This window comes from Mauremys mutica, chromosome 6 (assembly GCF_020497125.1).
Source record: "Mauremys mutica isolate MM-2020 ecotype Southern chromosome 6, ASM2049712v1, whole genome shotgun sequence".
In the NCBI taxonomy this organism is placed as follows: domain Eukaryota; kingdom Metazoa; phylum Chordata; order Testudines; family Geoemydidae; genus Mauremys; species Mauremys mutica.
In genome coordinates, this window is record NC_059077.1 from 67,035,223 (window position 1) to 67,055,268 (window position 20,046).

Genomic DNA, 20,046 nt, shown 5'->3' on the forward strand with positions numbered 1-20,046 from the left:
TGAATGGGGGGCAGGACAAGGCGTGGCTGAGGGGTCTTTGGCTGCTCAGTGGGTTTGACCCCCTATTCTAGGGCAGCCCCCATCCCAGTCCGGTCCTGTTTGTTTATTTGTATGCGCCTAGGGTTTCTCGGAGGCTTAATTGAGGCCTCAGCCAGCCACGTCCAGGCACAGAACAACATGGGACCTGGTTGTCTCACAGCTTTTCAGTCTCTGTGGTAGACACACCAGGCAAAGGCTATGCCTTGATCCTATTAGGGACACCTTGAGGCAAGAGAGGCTAGCAGACACCAATTTTTTTCTTTTCTTTGGGTTCCTCTTGAAACTGTGTCCCCCACCCTGCTGCTAGGGGACTTAATATTTATCAACATGCTACATACAGAAGTCAACTTCTTTCACCTCAAGCAATCAAATGCACCAAATAGAGCCTGATCACAGATACATTGTCCCTTTCGCAAACTTGCAGATCAGACTGAGCTGGCCCAGGGCTTTGATAGAAATATGGCATGTGCAGGATTACTTTAAGGACCTTGCTATCTCAAGAAAATTAACAAAGTTATTCCATAACTTTAGAGAAAAATCTGCATAAATGGGATCTGACTACGTCTGTATCAGCCAGGCAACCTACCAACATCTGTCAGTTTCCTCGTGACAGGCACCCATAACTTTAAGCAAATCGATCAATAGGCAATGCCAGTGTATTTTGACAAAAAAAGTGTTACATGTTTTTTTTTTAAATGAGTACCCATAGTATTCTGTTATATTAATTTAACTTGCTCTGTTAAAACTTCTGAGGTAATTTACCCACACCAAACTTGAAGTGTTAATATTCCTTGGTTTAAATCTGATATGGTGTGGTATAATAGAGGATTATCAATTCTCCTGATAAAAGAATATGTCGTCTGCTTACTATTCAGTTTTAGGGTTAAGGAATCATTTTGGATTCCCTTCTGCTCTTGGAGGCTCAGCTATGGCCTAGCCTGCTATTTTAGATGCACTGGGTAAAGAACATATGACTTGTTTTCTTTCTGATGCAGAACTGGCTAGATCTCTGCCTTTGTCAGCTCATGATTAGACTAATGGAATTCTCTGTACCTGGCCTTAAAGCACTCGGAAACTTAAGTTAGTGCAGAGTGCAGCCCCCTGCTTATTAAATGGTGATTCACAAAGCAAACGAGTCATACTGCTGCAGTTGTGGTTGGCAATGTGACGCAAGCTAAAAAGAGGGGACTGGTAGCAGATGATTTTTTAAAGGGGATCCTCAAATCCGGAATTTGTCACTGCTCATCTTCCCACTTCTTCAGTCCAACTGAACCTGATTTTGATAACCTTCAAGGCAAAGCCCTTTTTGAGGGGTGGTGTGAGTGTGTTGTATCATATTTTGTAGTATAGATTGAGAGCTAGCAGTGCCTTGGATGAAGAAGTCATTATCAGTTTACATTTTTAGCCTTGGGTACCTGACCCCCACTGCAGAGTTGCAGTGTGCCATTTCCCTTCAGGGGTCTGAGAGTATACTCTGTGTACCATGAGGTTGGAGGCAAACACTACAGGTACTCCAAGCACTAGGTTCTACAGGCTGTAGACTTCAGTGGGTTCTGATAAACACTCACACACTCAGTAACAGAGGATTGCTTTGGTATGGCAGATAAAATAGAGGATGCACATACCCTAGATACAATTGCTTTTACCAGTTACATGAACTGAGGAAAACAGTTCCTAACCTAACTCCTAAGAGGTATAATAAGTATAGGGGTATAATAAGAGAGTCTTGGTGTAACTCTCACACACCTCTTCCTGTACTCTGCTACCTTGTATCCTCCTGCAGCAGCCACTGCTAGCCCTCTGCTAGCAACAAGGGCCCAAATCCACAAGGGTCTTAGGTGTTGCAATGCTGCATGTTGCAGTACCTAACATTTAGGCACCTTGCCCCTCAGTGATATCCATAAAACCAGAGTTAGGCACCTAGGATCCCTATACAAAGCATGGGGAATGATAAGCACCTATAACTAGGACTCACAAAAGCCAGCACCCTACTCAGGGAACTGCCTAAGCTAGCCCATAGCAGATGAAGAGGAATGTGATGGTGGTGTCCTAAACTCCACCCCCTCAGGAACTTAGAAATCTAAATGCAGGCTGGAGAGAAGCATCTATTTTCACTTGGGACCCACAGCTCTGAATCCTGTCCTGGAGTCAGGCACCTCACCCATTTCTTGGAAGAATGGTGCTGGTGAATGCCTAAATGCACACAAAAAAAAGCCAAGGGGCAGAGCAGAAGGAAGTGGGATCCCCTTATAACTTTTAGCCCAGTGATGAGGATATTCACACAGGATGTCAGAGACCCAGGTTCAGTTCCCCTCTCTGCCAGATGAGAAGAAGGAATTTGAATATGAGTTTCCCACCTCTCAGGTGAGTGACCTAATCACTGGCCTATGGGACATTCGGGGGTGGAAGGGTCTCAGTGTCTCCTGTTTAAGCTGTCCCCACATATCAATAATTAAATATGCAATGGCCCTTTTGTGTCAAGTTAGGTATGTTCAGAGCACACCTGCCAGATCAGACCCTGCAGGTAAGATAGGCAGAGCAATGTTCAGTTTCAGCTGCTTTGAGGCTCCCACTGCAACTTAGGCATGAGATAGGAGCCCAGGCACCTAGACTGAGGTAGCAGTTTATGTGCCCTCAGGCAGAGACTTACTGTACTTTAATAATGGGAATTGAGGTGTCTCCAGGGTTAGGTAGTAGCTTAGCAGGGGTTTTGAGGGTATCGTCAAAGCAAATCACAAAGATTTGTAGGCTTCCTAGAAGATCAAGTGCCACCTGGGTCAATCTCTTGCTAGGTCCTTAAGACGGTCTGGATGTTCAATCTATGTCCATAATTGGCACCCATTGCACCACTAAACCTTTTGGCAACCACGTGGCTGCCAACTGTGTAGTGGCATTTCTTGGTAAACATGCTTTGTAATTAATTGATCTTCTAATATGTCCATACCAACAAAAGCCACTAAAACTGAACCAGTGCTGCTGGTGGTGGTTGCTTGGTTTGGCTACAAATATGTTCAGTCTTCTTCAGCGTATGCACAAAGTGCCCAGCCATTTGATAGCATCGTCATCAGCCAGATGAGGAGCCAATAGCGGCTGTCGAAGTAAGTCAGTGGGCACTTGTCAAGGATATGCAACATAGTTTGAAGTTGACTGCAGTTACATCATGGGTCATTAGAGAGACCCCATTTTAAGAGATTGACCACACAGTTGCCCTGTCCTGTTCAAAACTGGTTCAGGGATGACTACAGGTTCCTTGGCAGATCAAAACCTGGTAGGCAGGTGGTTGGGTCAGTGATAAGTGATTAATGACTGTCATTACTGACTATTCATTATGCCAAACAGATTCTATAGTCATGTCCTGTGGTGGCATAAGTGACCATAAAGGGCATCTAGAAGACAGGCAAGCTGGCGGATGGTTGAAGAGGTCTGTGTACAAAAGCAAGTATTCTAGCGGATCTTGGCCAGCATCATAATGGAACCCTCTCATGGCAAATATGGGGCGGTGCTATGTTACTAAATATTGGCAGCCATTTAAGAAAATATTTAACTTGTGTCTTGTGCTTGCATTGTGCAGATGAAATACGCTAGAAACCATCTTGCAAAAGCTGGTCTGTAAACACTGTCAACTACAATAGTCTGCCATAAGCTCCATATCATCATTCAGGACCATGTCAATTTCTGAGAAGGACTGAGCTTGATAGCTGCAGCAGATGTCGTTGTCATAAATAAACTTGCATGAGAGTGTTACTGGCAAGTTGTTGATGTACACATTGAATAGTATTGGTGAAAGAACCGAACCTTGAGGAAGACTGTTGATCTGACACTTCCAAGAACTGCAATGGTCGCCCATGTGTACTCTGAACCGCCTATTTGAGGCCTAATGCAGGGCAACTCAAGAGAATTACACAAAAGGCTTGTGTGCCAAACTGTCATAAGTGGTGGACAAATCCAGGAAGATGGTTCCTGTCTTCAGATTTTGTTGAAAACCATTTCAATAAAGATGGTCAAGGCTAAGATTTGATCACAGGCACTGCATCCTTTTCTTAACTCTGCCTGCTTAACCTGCAAAACATCATCCAACTCTGGACAAGTTGTAAAATATGTATGTATCTCAGGAAGGAATTGGGCCTGTGATTCTATTGTTAGATATTATATAATAAAATATGGTATGACTGGCCCTGTAATGATGGCTTGGAACTTTCTGACATAATGAACATATTTGTTCGTTCCTTTATAAAATCTTCCAGATCCTGACTGATTCAGCAACCACTTCTTAATTTTCACAAAGCATTAGATGAATGTTTAATTTTTTTTAAAAATCCCTAAAATTGGTAAATGACTTTGATATGAAGACCCAGGTTCACTAAAAAGGAGACAGTTTACTCTAACAGTTTGGTTTGTGGCTAATTTGGTATTAAATATGTAGTGTTTCCATAGAAATATACCCTATGTAAATGTATTAAAATACTTTAATTCATTAAAGTGCTTCCCATAAACTAAAAATGGAGAGGGTGCATAAGAGAACCAAAAAAATATTCAAGGGCTGAAGAAAATGCCTTACAGTGAGTGTTTTAAAGCAGTGGTTCTCAACCAGGTGACCAGGGCCCCCTCGGGAGCCGCAAGCAAGTTTCAGGGGGTCCGGCAAAATAAACCAGAGAGCAGGGCGGGCATTAGACTTGCTGGTGCCCAAGGCAGAAAGCTGGCAGTTGCCCTGCTTGCTACTCCCTAACGCTGGCCCTGGCTTTTAATTTATTGAATATGCAGAAAAACAGTTGTTGTGGCACAGGTGGTCCTTGGAGTTTCTATAGCATGTTGAGGGGGGAGCCTCAGAAAGAAAAAGGTTGAGAAACCCTGTTTTAAAGAGTTCAATCCATTTAATATATCTAAGATTGAGAGATGAGTTGATTACAGTGTCTAAGTACCTTCATGGGAAGAAAATACTGGTGTCTTTAATCTAGTGGAGAAAGGTGTAGCAGGAACCAGTGGCTGGAGCTGGAACCAGACCAAAGCCCTGAGATAAGTGGGGAAGTGGGATACCAGGAGGAAGCACGAGCAGGAGAGCGCAAGAGGGGAGGACTCCTGTCTCATACTGAGAAAGCAGGATGATCAGCGAGTTATGTTAAGTGCCTACACACAAATGCAAAAAGCCTGGAAAACAAGCAGGGAGAACTGTAAGTCCTGGCACAGTCATGGAATTATGATGTGATTGGAATAACAGAGACTTGGTGGGATAACTCACATGACTGGAGTACAGTCATGGATGGATATAAACTGTTCAGGAAGTACAGGTAGGGCAGAAAAGGTTGGGGAGTTGCATTGTATGTAAGAGAGCAGTATGACTGCTCAGAGCTCTGGTATGAAACTGCAGAAAAGCCTGAGAGTGTCTGGATTAAGTTTAGAAGTGTGAGCAATAAGGGTCATGTCGTGGTGGGAGTCTGCTATAGACCACCTGACCAGGGATGAGGTGGATGAGACTTTCTTCAGGCAACTAACAGAAGTTACTATATCACAGGCTCTGGTTCTCATGGGGGACTTCAATCACTCCGATATCTGCTGGGAGAGCAATACAGCAGTCCACAGACAATCCATAAGTTTTTGGAAAGTGTAGGGGACAATTTCCTGGTGCAAGTGCTGGAGGAACCAACTAGGAGCAGAGCTTTTCTTGACCTGCTGCTCACAAACAGGGAAGAATTAGTAGGGGAAGCAAAAGTGGATGGGAAGCAGTGACCATGAGATGGTTGACTTCAGGATCCTGACAAAAGGAAGAAAGGAGAGCAGCAGAATACGGACCCTGGACTTCAGAAAAGCAGACTTTGACTCCCTCAGGGAACAGATGGGCATGATCCCCTGGGAGAATAACATGAGGTGGAAAGGAGTCCAGGAGAGCTGGCTGTACTTTAAAGAATCCTTATTGAGGTTGCAGGAACAAACCATCCCGATGTGTAGAAAGAATAGTAAATATGGCAGGCGACCAGCTTGGCTTAATAGTGAAATCCTTGCTGATCTTAAACACAAAAAAAGAAGATTACAAGAAGTGGAAGCTTGGACAAAATGACCAGGGAGGAGTATAAAAATATTGCTCAGGCATGCAGGAGTGAAATCAGGAAGGCCAAATCACAATTGGAGTTGCAGCTAGCAAGGGATGTTAAGAGTAACAATAAGGGTTTCTACAGGTATGTTAGCAACAAGAAGAAGGCCAGGGAAAGTGTTGGCCCCTTACTGAATGGGGGAGGCAACCTAGTACAAAGGATGCGGAAAAAGGCTTTATTTGCCTCTGTCTTCATGAACAAGGTCAGGTCCCAGACTACTGCACTGGGCAGCACAATATGAGGAGGAGGTGACCAGCCTTCTGTGGAGAAAGAAGTGGTTCAGGACTATTTAGAAAAGCTGGATGAGCACAAGTCCATGGGGCCGGATGCACTGAATCCGAGGGTGCTAAAGGAGTTGGTGGATGTGATTGCAGAGCCATTGGCCATTATTTTTGAAAACTCATGGCGATCAGGGGAGGTCCCGGATGACTGGAAAAAGGCTAATGTAGTGCCCATCTTTAAAAAAGGGAAGAAGGAGGATCCGGGGAATTACAGGCTAGTCAGCCTCACCTCAGTCCCTGGAAAAATCATGGAGCAAGTCCTCAAGGAATCAATTTTGAAGCACTTCGAGGAGAGGAAAGTGATCAGGATCAGTCAGCATGGATTCACCAAGGGCAAGTCATGCCTGACTAACCTAATTGCTTTCTATGATGAGATAACTGGCTCTGGGATGAGGGGAAAGCAATGGATGTGTTATTCCTTGACTTTAGCAAAACTTTTGATACTGTCTCCCAGAGTATTCTTGCCAGCAAGTTAAAGAAATATGGGATGAATGAATGGACTGTAAGGTGGATAGAAAGCTGGCTAGATCATTGGGCTCAACGGGTAGTGATCAATGGCTCCATGTCTAGTTGGCAGCCAGTATCAAGCGGAGTGCCCCAAGGGTCGGTCCTGGGATGAGTTTTGTTCAATATCTTCATTAATGATCTGGAGGATGGCATGGATTGCACCCTCAGCAAGTTTGCAGGTGACACTAAACTGGGAGGAGTAGTAAATACGCTGGAGGGTAGGGATAGGATACAGAGGGATCTACACAAATTAGAGGATTGGGCCAAAGGAAATCTGATGAGTTCAACAAGGACAAGTGCGGAGTCCTGCACTTAGGATGGAAGAATCCTATGCACTGCTACAGACTAGGGACCAAGCGGCTAGGCAACAGTTCTGCAGAAAAGGACCTAGGGGTTACAGTGGATGAGAAGCTGGATATAAGTCAACAGTGTGCCCTTGTTGCCAAGAAGGCTAATGGCATTTTGGGCTCTATAAGTAGGAGCATTGCCAGCAGATCGAGGGACTTGATCATTCCCTTCTATTCGACATTGGTGAGGCCTCATCTGGAGTACTGTGTCCAGTTTTGGGCCCCACGCTACAAGAAGGATGTGGAAAAATTAGACAGAGTGCAGTGGAGGGCAACAAAAATGATTAGGTGGCAGGAGCACATGACTTATGAGGAGAGGCTGAGGGAACTGGGATTATTTAGTCTGCAGAAGAGAAGAATAAGGGGGGATTTGATAGTGCTTTCAACTACTTGAAAGGGGGTTCCAAAGAGGATGGATCTAGACTGTTCTCAGTGATACCAGATGACAGAACAAGGAGTAATGGTCTCAAGTTGCAGTGGAGGAGGTTTAGGTTGGATATTAGGAAAAACTTTTTCACTAGGAGCGTGTTGAAGCACTGGAATTGGTTACCTCTTGAGGTGGTGGAATCTCCTTCCTTAGAGGTTTTTAAGGTCATGCTTGACAAAGCCCTGGCTGGGATGATTTAGTTGGGGATTGATCCTGCTTAGAGCAGGGGGTTGGACTAGATGACCTCCTGAGGTCCCTTCCAACCCTGATATTCTATGATTCTATGTATTTCAAATTGGAAATAGGATACACATTTTTAACAGTGAGGGTGATAAATCACTGGAACAACCCACCACGGGGGTTGGGGGGTGGATTCTCCATTTGTTGATGTGTTCAGATCAGGACTAGATAACTTCCAGAAAGATATGCTTTAGTCAAACACAAGTTATTGGGTTCAATACAAAGGTAACTGGGTGACATTTACTATTCTGTGATATACAAGAAGTCAGATTAGATTATCCATTGGGCCCTTCTGGCCTTAAACTTTATGAATATATAAACGCTGCATTCAATTCACATTTGAAAGCTTTCACTGTGTGTTACCAACGTTATTCCTCAGAACAATACATTGATCTTATTAAGATCAAATACTTATTTTTGTGTTTGTACAGCACCTAGACCAGTGATTCTCAACCAGTGGTATGTGTACCTCTAGGGGTACACACAGATCTTCCAGGGGGGTACATCAACTCATCTAGCTCTTTGCCTAGTTTTACAACAGGCTACATAAAAATCACCAGGGAAGTCCATACAAACTAAAATTTCATACAACCAATAACTTGTTTATCCTTCTCTATGTACTATATACTGAAATGTAAGTACAATATTTATATTCCAATTGGTGTATTTTATAATTATACAGTACAAATAAGAAAGTAAGCAATTTTTCAGTAATAGTGCGCTGTGACACTTTTGTATTTTTATGTCTGATTTTGTAAGCAAGTAGATTTTAAGTGAAGTGAAACTTAGGGGGTCTCAAGAAAAATCAGACTCCTGAAAGTGGTACAGTAGTCTGGAAAATTTGAGAGCCACTGACCTAGACAATGGGTCCCTGACCTATGATTGGGGCACTTAGGGGCTACTTCAATACTAATACAGACACTCCCTGGGTTACGCAAGACCCGACTTACGCAAATCCGCACTTACGGAAAAAGTTCCGTAAGCTAGAAATAGGAGGTTTGGGAGAGGGTTGTTTGGGTTTTTTTGTGTGTAATGGTCAGAGATGCGTTTCTGACTTATGCAAAATTCGAGTTATGCAAGGTGTTCCAGAACGGAACACTTGCGTAAGTTGAGGAACGTCTGTAATAATATGTCAATCTCAAACTTTGAGACAGTAACTTGATAGATCAGATTTTTCTTTAAAGGCACAATGATAATTTTCTCAAAGTTTGACCACTAGTTCATGTAGTATGTATAAAGTTTTATTTACCTAAAGACAATATTGCATGCAGAGACATGAACCCAACTGTTGTAATTTTCTTTACATAACTTAAATCTGTAAATTTCTTATTTGAATGATTTGTTGAAATTGCTTCTCAACTGCTTGTATTATAGAATTTACAAAAAGTAATTTTCAGATGTTTTAAATTCAAAGAACTGTTCTGATAAAGTTAAGTTTAATTATTGAAGTAACAAAGTTATTGTAGTTTGCCAGACATAATGGACTTAATTCAGCTTTGGTGAAGGCAAGTGCATCCCTATTTACATACGGTAGGCTCAGTTCTGCAAGGAACTGAGCACTCTGGTCTTAGTCCAGAAAAGTACTTAAGGGCCATAGTGCTCAACTTGTGGGAGGACTGAGACCAGAGGGAATTGTGCCTGTCCCACTAAGGCTGAATCTGGCCCACTATTTGATATCTCTTAAATTAGCTTTCCACTTGAAAGAACAGCAATCAATTTGGAGGCATTAAGTTTAATAGCCCTTACTTTTATTTAATATTAATTGTAATAAAATTTTGGCCTGATATCTTCTTTTAAAAGGAAGCCCTCATTTCCTGGATTAACTGAACTGTGTAGAAAGTTAGGGATGAGCCACAGTCAAAATGAAAATGGTAATATTTTTAATTTTGAAAAAAATAGGTTTATAAAAACATGTCTGGAATTCCATGGAGCATTTATGTAATTTAATTCTGGTAAGTAAATTCTGTGCTTTTCTTTATCCAACTAATCTACTCCCCACCAGCATTTGTAGTGTGCATGCTGAGTAAAATGTTCTTGACAGAACAATCTTTTTGGATACAAATAAGCATTGTAAAATACATTGTAAAATGCTCAACGCCATCCTTATCTTCAGCAAGATTGGTTGTTTGTATTAATTTGGTTGTATAAAGAAGGAGACAAGTGTCTCTCTCTTCAGCATTAAAATTAAGAGTAGATCTTTAGAATTGAGACTAAGGCTTGAAAACAGAAAGGTCTATTGAAGGTCAGGGCTCTGAGGCTTACAGTAGTCCAACCGCTTTACCAACTAATCAATAGCCACAGCTAATATGAAAGGCTGCTCCCCCCGCCACCGCCCAATGTTCAGCTTTGTTAACAGAGATTTCAACCTCATAGAAGCAATAGGTAAAACTTTTACAAAATCACAGGCATCAGATAACATTTTTTCAAAAGTTCAAGATTTAGTGACTATTGGCAAGCCTTACTCTTCTGGGCATTTGCATGCTCCCATCAACTGATGGAAGGACAAGAGTAACATCACTTACCATGTCCTTACTCTGGTTTTTGAGAAGGAAAATTAAATACATTACCACCATATGCACTCCAAAGACCCCTCAGCCAAAATAAGCAGCACTTTCTTGCTAATGATAAAGATGTTTATTTCCTGGAGAACAAACTAGCAGAGTATGATAGCCCTAGGTGATACCCCAAGCACTCCAATTCAGGAATATTTTATAGTCGTTTTAATACCTTCTTTAATCTTTTTTCAGTGATTAGTACTATTTATTATGCTGCCCTTGTGACATTTTTAAATAATATTTTACAATAAGACACAAGAAAAATAAATGACCTGTGGAAGTAAAATTTTTCTGAGGTGTTAGCTTTCAAACAGTTGTGATTTTTATCCTAAGAGCAACATTAAAATCTGCTAGTACGTAAACTTTGCTGATTTCTTTTTTATCTTTTCTGATTGCTCACCTTTTATTAATGATTTATTGTGCCCTGTGTCATTTTGTAGAACTGCATATTCATGCCACTTATTAACAGCTTATGGAAAACCTGATAAAATGTTTTTATGTTTCAGAATCTTTTGAAAATGAGTTAATTTTCAGTTATGAGAAAAAGGTAGAGAACACTCCTTGCAAAACATATAGAGGCACATCCTGAAAGGTGCTGAGTATCTTCAGCTCCCACTGACACCAACACTCATCAAAAAAATAACTCTAATTCTGTAGCCCAAGAACCTTCTATCTAGCATAGAAATAATGAGCTTGTATCAAAGGAATACATTTTCAAAAGGGCTGAGGCCTAGCCTCCCTTTTTACACATGTATTTTGCAACTGGAAAATGAATTGCAGATGAAAATCTGAATACTCATACCGCTAACCACCTGATCTACATGACACCCAGATTTGCATGTTTAGTTCAGCTGTAGGAAAAAGAGCAGGTGCAAATTGCACCTGCAAAAGGGAGACTGCTGTTTTGGTCCAACGTGTTTCTAGACCTATGCACACAGCAGATCACACTGTGTAGCTCAGTGGTTTCCAGCTGTTTTACGCACAAGATCACTTTTTGAATTTAAGTGCAACCCAGGATCTACCCTGCCCCTTCCCCGAGGCCCAGCCCTTTCCCCAAAGCCCCACCCGCTTACTCCATTGCCCACTCCCTCCATCACTTGTTCTCCCCCACTCTCACTCACTTTCACCGGGCTGGGGCAGGTGGTTGGGGTTCAGGAGGGGCTCTGGGCTCTGGGCTGGGGCTGGAATGTGGGAGGGGGCTCCAGGCTGAGCCTGGGGCAGGGGGTTGGCATGCAGGAGGCAGTGCGGGGTGCAGCTTCTGGGAGGGAGTTTGGATGCATGAGGGGACGCCGGGGTGGGGCAGAGTGTTGGAGTGCAGGAAGAATATGGGGTGCTGGCTCTGGGAGGGGGCTCAGGGCTAGGGCAGGGGCTTGAGGTGCAGGAGTGGGTTCAGGGTGGAGGACGGGGTAGGGGGTGCTGGCTCCAGGAGGGGGCTCATGTCTGGGGGTTGGTGTGTGGGCCCCCGCTGGGCGGCACTTACCTCAGTTGGCTCCCGGTCAGCGGTACAGCAGGGCTAAGGCAGGGTCCCTGCCTGCCCCAGCCCCACACCGCTCCCAGAAGCGGCCAACATGCCCCTGCTGCCCCAAGGGGCGGGGGCACATGGCTCTGCATGCTGTTCCTGCCTGCAAGCACTGCCCCCACAGCTTCCACTGGCCGCAGTTCCCCATTCCCAGCCTATGCTGGCTGCTTCCGGTGGTGGCGTGGGGTCAGGACAGGGAGGGAGCCTGCCTTAGCCCTGCTGCACTGCTGGACTTTTAGGAGCTGGAGAGCAGGATCAATTGGCAGAGGCTTCAGGATCGACCAGTCAATCGCGATCTACAGGTTGGTGACCACTGGTGTAGCTGATACAAATTTGAATAAAAAACTGGTCTTGCTCCTGAACCTGACCATCATCTTCTCCCTATTGATATATGGTTGACAACAGTTATCGCTGAATGATAGCCCAACTGAAATGGTTGACTATGAGAAACTGACAGTTCTAGAACGTAGTCGCATAGACCATCATCCTGCAGCTGGACCAGTGAAACACTATTACAACCTTGTAGTCTCAGCCAGTGAGACCTTGGCTCCTAAATATCTACTTCTGTCCTACCCACCCACTAACCACACACCTTACCATTGCTTGTCAATTAGCTGTCAAAAGAAACATGAAGCTAGATGACTAGAACATGAGTGGTAAAAAGCCCTTTCTGATTCCTTATGATAGCAACAAAAGATTTTCCTATAGAAATATGCCACGGTCATGAAGGAAACCAAGAAAACTTTATTTTTCTCCGCCATAAACACAGGTAGTACTGCTATTCCAAATAGCAAGTAGCTAATAATCAAGAACTCCTCAATTAATTCTCTGACCCAAATCCTTGTCCTCTGTGAGGAGGTCTCACCATACTTTGCTGAGAAGTACAAGATTATGAACCACAGCAAAAATCAAAGGCCATGCCCCCATGTCTGGCAGAATTTTGACATCTCTTACATTGGTCCCCTGGCTCTCATGGGTGATGAAATCCAGCAATCAACCACTACCCACTGAGATCATTAATGTATCCTTCGCAAAGACCGCCTACTGACATTTCTGAAACATCTGTTAGTCCAGCCAGTTCTCAAAAAAAATAAAACAAAACATACTACCTGATCTCCAATCACCTGTTCCTGGGCAATATCAGTGGTGGTGGTGATGTGAGAGGGGAAGCATCAATGATTTTACTCCAGCAGTCTCTAACTTCTTACCAGGGGCGGCTCTAGCATTTCCGCCGCCCCAAGCAGGGCGGCACGCCGCGGGGGGCGCTCTAGCGGTCGCCGACCCGCGGCTGCGGTGGACCTCCCGCAGACGTGCCTGTGGAGGGCACGTGGTCCCAGCGGGATGTCCGCCGGAGCCGCCTGCCACCCTCCCGCTGGGACGCCGCCCCAAGCGCTGGGGTCTGGAGCCGGCCCTGCTTCTAACATATTGGACTCAGGATTAATACTGGGCTATGACAGAGATGGCTTTGTTAGTGTAACCCACTCATATTATACGTCCCCTGACAAATAGTTTACTATTTTTCTAAATGTTTCACGATTTTTTGCAACATTTTAAATTGATTTTTTAAATAAAAAAACCTTATAAAAATGATTATAACACACTTTTGTTACCAAAAGCTGGGGTTTGGGTAAAAACAAGGTTAGATTTTTTTAATTAAAATGTTTTTAAAAACATTTAAATGAGTCCATTTCTAACCCTGCAAAATGGAAAACTTCAAATGTTAAAGTTTTTGTGACATTTATTCTTGAACCTGCTCTATTAGCAGCTGATAATTTCAGGGGTCATTGTAGGGTGGAGCATGTCAGGACAATGTACCAACACTGCTTTCTCCAGGCTCCAACTTGCATCAGCTGTTTTGGTCTGCTGCTGCACCTAGGAAAGGAAGCAGGAAAGTGCAATTTATGTACTAACACTATCAGGGGCGGCTCTAGCCATTTCGCCGCCCCAAGCACGGCGGCACGCCGCGGGGGGCGCTCTGCCGGTAGACGTGCGGGAGGACCACGGGAGCCACCTGCCGCTCTCCACCGAAGCCGCGGGACCAGCGGACCCTCCGCAGGCACGCCTGCGGGAGGTCCACAGGAGCTGCCTGCCGCCCTCTCGGCGACCGGCAGAGCGCCCCCTGCAGCATGCCGCCCCCAAGCACGCACTTGGTGTGCTGGGGCCTGGAGCCGCCCCTGAACACTATCATTTCAGAGAGCATCTTAGCTTAATTTTTTAGCCACCCACTCTGATCTGGGATCTAACTTAACATTACATCAACCATGGTGCATTTGAGGATTAATATTCAACCCGTTCATAAATTTCTTAAATAGCTGGATTCATGTAATGTTGATAATGTTGTGATGTCCCTAGCAAAGATACCTCCTCCCCACCTGATGGTAGTGGAAAAGTGTAGAGCTGTGACTATGGAAATGGCATGTGTGTTTCCATGTTTGTGTTCTCACTACTTTCCAAATTGAATGTGCTCAATTTATAGGTTAATAAAAAAATTTTCCTGTAAATTCCAGCACTACAAATACAATCTGAAAGTCAAGCTTGGTTTTACTGGGCTCGTGCAGCCTCACTAATAATAAACATTCTAAAAGGCCAAATTCTGCCATCATTTTTCCCTGTGCAGCAGTGAAGCAATTGGATTTCACAGATGTAGCTAAGGGCAAAATTTGACCCAGCATTTAGCTAACAATTCTATGGACTTATTAGTGAATCAGACTAGGATCCAGCTCAATTTTTACATATTCACGTTTCAGAGTAGAGCTATACTTCACGTTATTTCCTGTTGTTTAGATTATCACTGTATTAATCAGACCTGGGTCAGATGCAACTGAGTTTCCACAATGAGGAAACAATGGCTTGTTTACTTTCAGTCCAGTGACCTAAGTGGAGCAAAGGAAGGAGCGTTTCTTTTTGTTGGACTGAATCCTATGAGAGAATGTCTTCATGAGGCCAAACTGCGCTCTGCTACAGGTTGCACCATTGTAAATGAAAGCAGAATTTGAGCCCTTATACATATGTAATTCCACATAAGAATACCGAAATAAATAACCCCCCTAACAAGTGATTGTGCCTTTTTTAAAAAAAATTGTACAATGTTTAGAGAAGCCACAAGGTGGCAGAAAAGCAATATATATATTTTATATATCAAAACAGATGCTGTTTAAAAGAAATGTCTAGATCCAAATGAGATATGGAGGAAAGCAGTTTAACAAGGAGTGTTATGCTTAACATTGGCCATGAACCCAAATTTTCACATGGGAAGTAGAAAACATGGACTTTGAAATGCATGTACAAAATATGCTTGAATGAGCTCGGCTCCTGTACCTCCTGACAGATTGTTTTTAGCCACCTTTCAGAAGCAGAAGATTGATACACAGTAATAATGTATAACTTCTGATCTTCCTGCATTTCCACAGTGCATTGTTAAGCATAACTTCAGCATATAATAATAATAAAAAAAAAATTATGTTTTAATCTTTATTCAGAAGTATCATCATCTTCATACTGAGATCATGAGGACAGTGTAATGTAGCTTTATTTTGCATTGCATCTTTCATACAAGCTGTATCCCAAAATGCTCTACATAATAAATAGTAAAAAAGTTAGGACTAGATTGTTTACTGTCAGTGTATAGCAAGGGTCTAGCTTGTAGCTGCACTGCCCCAAGTACAGACCAGTGAGGGAAAAGTGACTCCAAGATTTGATATAAGTACTAGTCAGATTATTTTAGTGACTAAGGGAATTTCTGATATCCCCCAGAAACATCACCAGGACATCACAAGTTAATTCAATCCTGACCACATATAGCTCTGGCCCAGGCTTTTTGAGCTCTGAACCATAGCTATGGTTATTTTCATTTCTCCAATTTAATTCCGTAGGCTCTGGAAATAGCAATTTCTTGCAGATATGGTTTACAGACTCCAAAAATCAATTTATATAAAAATGGTTACTCCTTTTCTTCTAAAAATATAAGAATCAATTGCAAGCAAACCCACATACAAATATGTAAACTTTTGACTCTGAAGTTGAGACTTTTAATCAAGAATGACTTAATTTAATTCCTATTCCCTTCAAATAAATAAATATATCAACTGATCTTTATTATTAAGACTTTAACAAGAATCTTGTTAGAAATTAGACTTAAACTCTGGGGAAAAAAATTACAATATACTTCACAATAACAATTCATAAATGAAGTATTATTCCTTCCAATGAATTATAAATGTTTCTGGCTTGCAAAATAGAAACACCGTATATACTGGGTTCCTACAGCTGACAATCAGATTTAGATCCTGATCCTGCAATGATTTACACATGTAATTAATTTTATGTACTGTGAGTAGTCCTAGTAACTTCAGTGGGACAACTCACAGTATGTAACGTTTAGCATGTGCAAAGTCTTTGCAGGATTGGGGCGTTAAGAAGTACAAAAGGCTATAGATAGGCAATAATATTAGACCCCAAATAATCCAAAATGATATCAAATCCAGACAATGCATTACTCCATTGAATCCTGTCCCATACAGGTAAACCCTCCATATTTTTCTCATTTGTCCCAAAAATTGTTCCTCTTAAAGGGCATAAATAAAGAAAGGAAAAAAGGGGCTAGATATAGAAAAAACTCCCCTTAAAATATGGAGAGAATTTAGTATTGTCATTTTAACGATGGTCCGGAACCTCTTTCTAGTCTAAGCATGTGCTGATATTGCCTCTCTCCTTCACAAATAACATGCTAGATTCCTAGTGCCTTTTCTTCATAACAACAATGTTCTCAAACAGAAAATCATTCTTTCAATTAAGAGAAAAAGGAAAACTCCTCAATATTTACACATAATTCAATCACCACCAAAATATACAATTGATTTTACCAGTCTGTTGCTGTCATCATCCTAGAGATTCATAAAGGTACTCAGAGATCCAATTCAGACCAGTACCTTGGAAGTTCAGAATAAATTTCCAGTGAATGGTTAGATCACTTATTTTTTTGTTCCTCAACAAAGAAAGTTGAAATCCTCCAAAGAACATACAAAAAACACATAATATTCTATAAAGATTACTATAAATGCGCAGTTCAAATACTATATTATACTTTTAAATATGAATTGGGTGATCCTCCCCTACGTCTGTCTTCTTTGACACTTTCCAGCAGCACAAAGCAGGTAGAAATTGCACCTTCCCAGCTCGCTCAAGGTTAATTCTTGTATAAAGTGAATCCCTGGATGACACAGAGACACTAAGGCTGACTCTTCAGTATATGGAATGTGCATAGGGATGGTTGGAGGGGTAAAGAGGGAGAGCAGCATGGTAAAAATGCTCTTAAATATGGGGCTATGGGCATCCAGGTGTAACTCAGGACTTTTCTACACAGGGACTCCCAGGAAAGCTAATCTGAATTGTCTTCAAAATGAATTAGTTAAACCACATTAAACTCCTGTGTGAACACCCTCATTCACTTTCAAAGTGAATTAATCTAAACTGAATAAAGTCACTTTAATTCTGAAATACTGCATCCACACAGGTATTGAATATGGTTTAACTAATCCAATTCACAGTCACATTTTTAGTTATTTGGATTAGGTTTCTTGGATAATCCCATGTAGATGAGCCCTTTGAACAGCCCTGAGGCTTTAATATGTTGCACAGACATATTAAAGCTGGGAAGTACCAGGATTAAAGGACAAGGATCAGCATTAAGATGTCTTAAAAACCACCCTCCTGAGCTACATCAACTGCAGCTCAGGCATGTCTCAAGATCTGGCCTACAAGTACAATACTACAGAACTTCACCTAAATAAATTCTACCAACTTCCTGTCCAGTTCTTCAGTTGCAGCCCTAAATGGTCTGATTTAAAAGCAGTTTAATCCAGCTCCAGAGTGAGGAACGTTTCTACTTAATTGCTGTTGAGTCTCTTAATAGCAGCTCTCCAAAACTCTAAAACAAAGGCATAAAATTCTCCCCTGAGAAGGTAAACAGTCAAAACTGCATTCTAAAACTCATGCTGTTATAAACTGAGTCACACTTTCAGTTATTAATTCTTTGGTTATATCCCAAAGAGCAAACACATATTTTAAATTTGCTGACAACTTGCATATCGGGTGTCCCACAGTAAGATACCTCAGTAAATCTGGAACGGTAAATAATAACTAACAGATATAAATTTCTTTGTAATTCTCACAAGTAGATGGCACTAGGTACAAAGCCCTCTCTGGCAATCAGTTAGTTTGTAACAGCCCTTTCCTCTGGGTGAGTTTATGACTTTGGAAAATCTCACATAAAAATACTTTATCTCGTTACCTGGACTCTCTATAGCAGTTGTAGCCAAACTGCGGCCTGTGGGCTGCACGCGGCCCATCAGGGTAATCCACTGGCGGGCCATGAGACAGTGTTTACATTGACCATCCTCAGGCACGGCCACCTGCAGCTCCCAGTGGCCGCGGTTCGCCGTTCCTTATTTAGTTGGAGGGACGTTACTCATTGTAGTCCCCAAAGCTACCTACTTTCTGCATTAAGTTGATTTTCCATAATTTATATTATAGACAATTATTTATAACAGAAATAAAGAAACATGAAACTGAGATTATAGAAAAAGTTATCTATATTAAAGGAATGAATTCCACATCATTTTAAGTTTTTTCCATGAATAACATGGTGTCCTTTACTTTGGTTCTTTGTCACACATTGGGGCATTTACAGGTTGAGAAGTATAATTGCGGTTAGAATCCAACCCTATGTATTGTCAAATTCTTAAGACATGGTTCCCAACAATTAATGAAGTAGTATACAAATAACGACTTTGCAAATCAGGATGTTTGACTAATACCCTCCCCTGCAATATCAGCTCTTTGAGGAGTAACAGAGAATATAGTGCTATGGACATTAGTCCAGTTACACTAGCAATTTCCAAAGGCCTTTGTAAGCCTTCTGACTGAGTAGCTCATCCACAGCTTCTGGTGAAATTTAAGGTATCTGGTATTGGGTTTTCTTTGTATTGATTTACTTGGAAGATAATTAATCTCAGTACAAAGATAAAACTCATATTTTCAGCCATCAAGGATGTTCCAAAAGGTTCTTGTTACGGTTGAATGCACATTGTTTTTATGAACAACCTACAGCCTTCACTATCCATCTGTATTCAGAAGAGACAACTATTGCATGCAATTCAGTGCTTCTATTTATTCTATTCTATATGACACATTTTTTTACATTTTTCAGACATTCTACAGATAAATTACGCAATAAGAAAAGAGTTTAAACGTTCTTGGGCTGTAGCCCAAGACTGGCAGTACATGGTAACCTTAGAGAAGATATTTCTGTTTGGTTAAATTCTACCTGAGAGGTATGGTAAATGGAAATGAATGGGTATAGGGCCGGACCCCTCTTCTCAAGCTCAATTTTAGCAACCATATATCTGTGCTGTGCCTGTTCTGTGCATAAATAGAGAACTTCAGTCTGCAAATATGTCTGGCTGGCAGCTTTTTTATGAGCACAAAATTCTCACATGCACATTCATACACACATTCTTTTTGTTAAACTGGATATTTTTCCCCATGAATTTTTATCTAATTCATGCAATGGAAACTATTTACTTTCAGGCCAAGTGTTCATAATTGTTTTAAGATCCTTAAGCATATGTTTGGCACTTTTTCAATTAGTGAGATGCATTATCTTTAGTTGCTTAGCCATTTCCTGTAAGAAAATAGTATTTGTAATCCAAGATGTAACACATTTTTGGCTAATGAATTAAAAGTTATGTAACGGTTTGAACATACATTTATGTCTTTTTTTCTTGAAGTGATACAACGGTAGTGTATATCACTGCCTTTCTCTTTTGGCCATCCATCAGCCTTAAAATCATGGGGCTAAATTAATCCCTGGTGTAACTCCAGTGACATCAAATTTGTCCCTGATGTTACATAACTGGAGCAAGCTATTTTATCTTGGTGCATACTTGTAAAGTATTTGAAATAAGGGGTTGTGCAATAATTCTTTGATTGTGCAGGAAAGCATCAATTATTCTTGCAGTTGATTATTAATAGGATGTAGAGATATG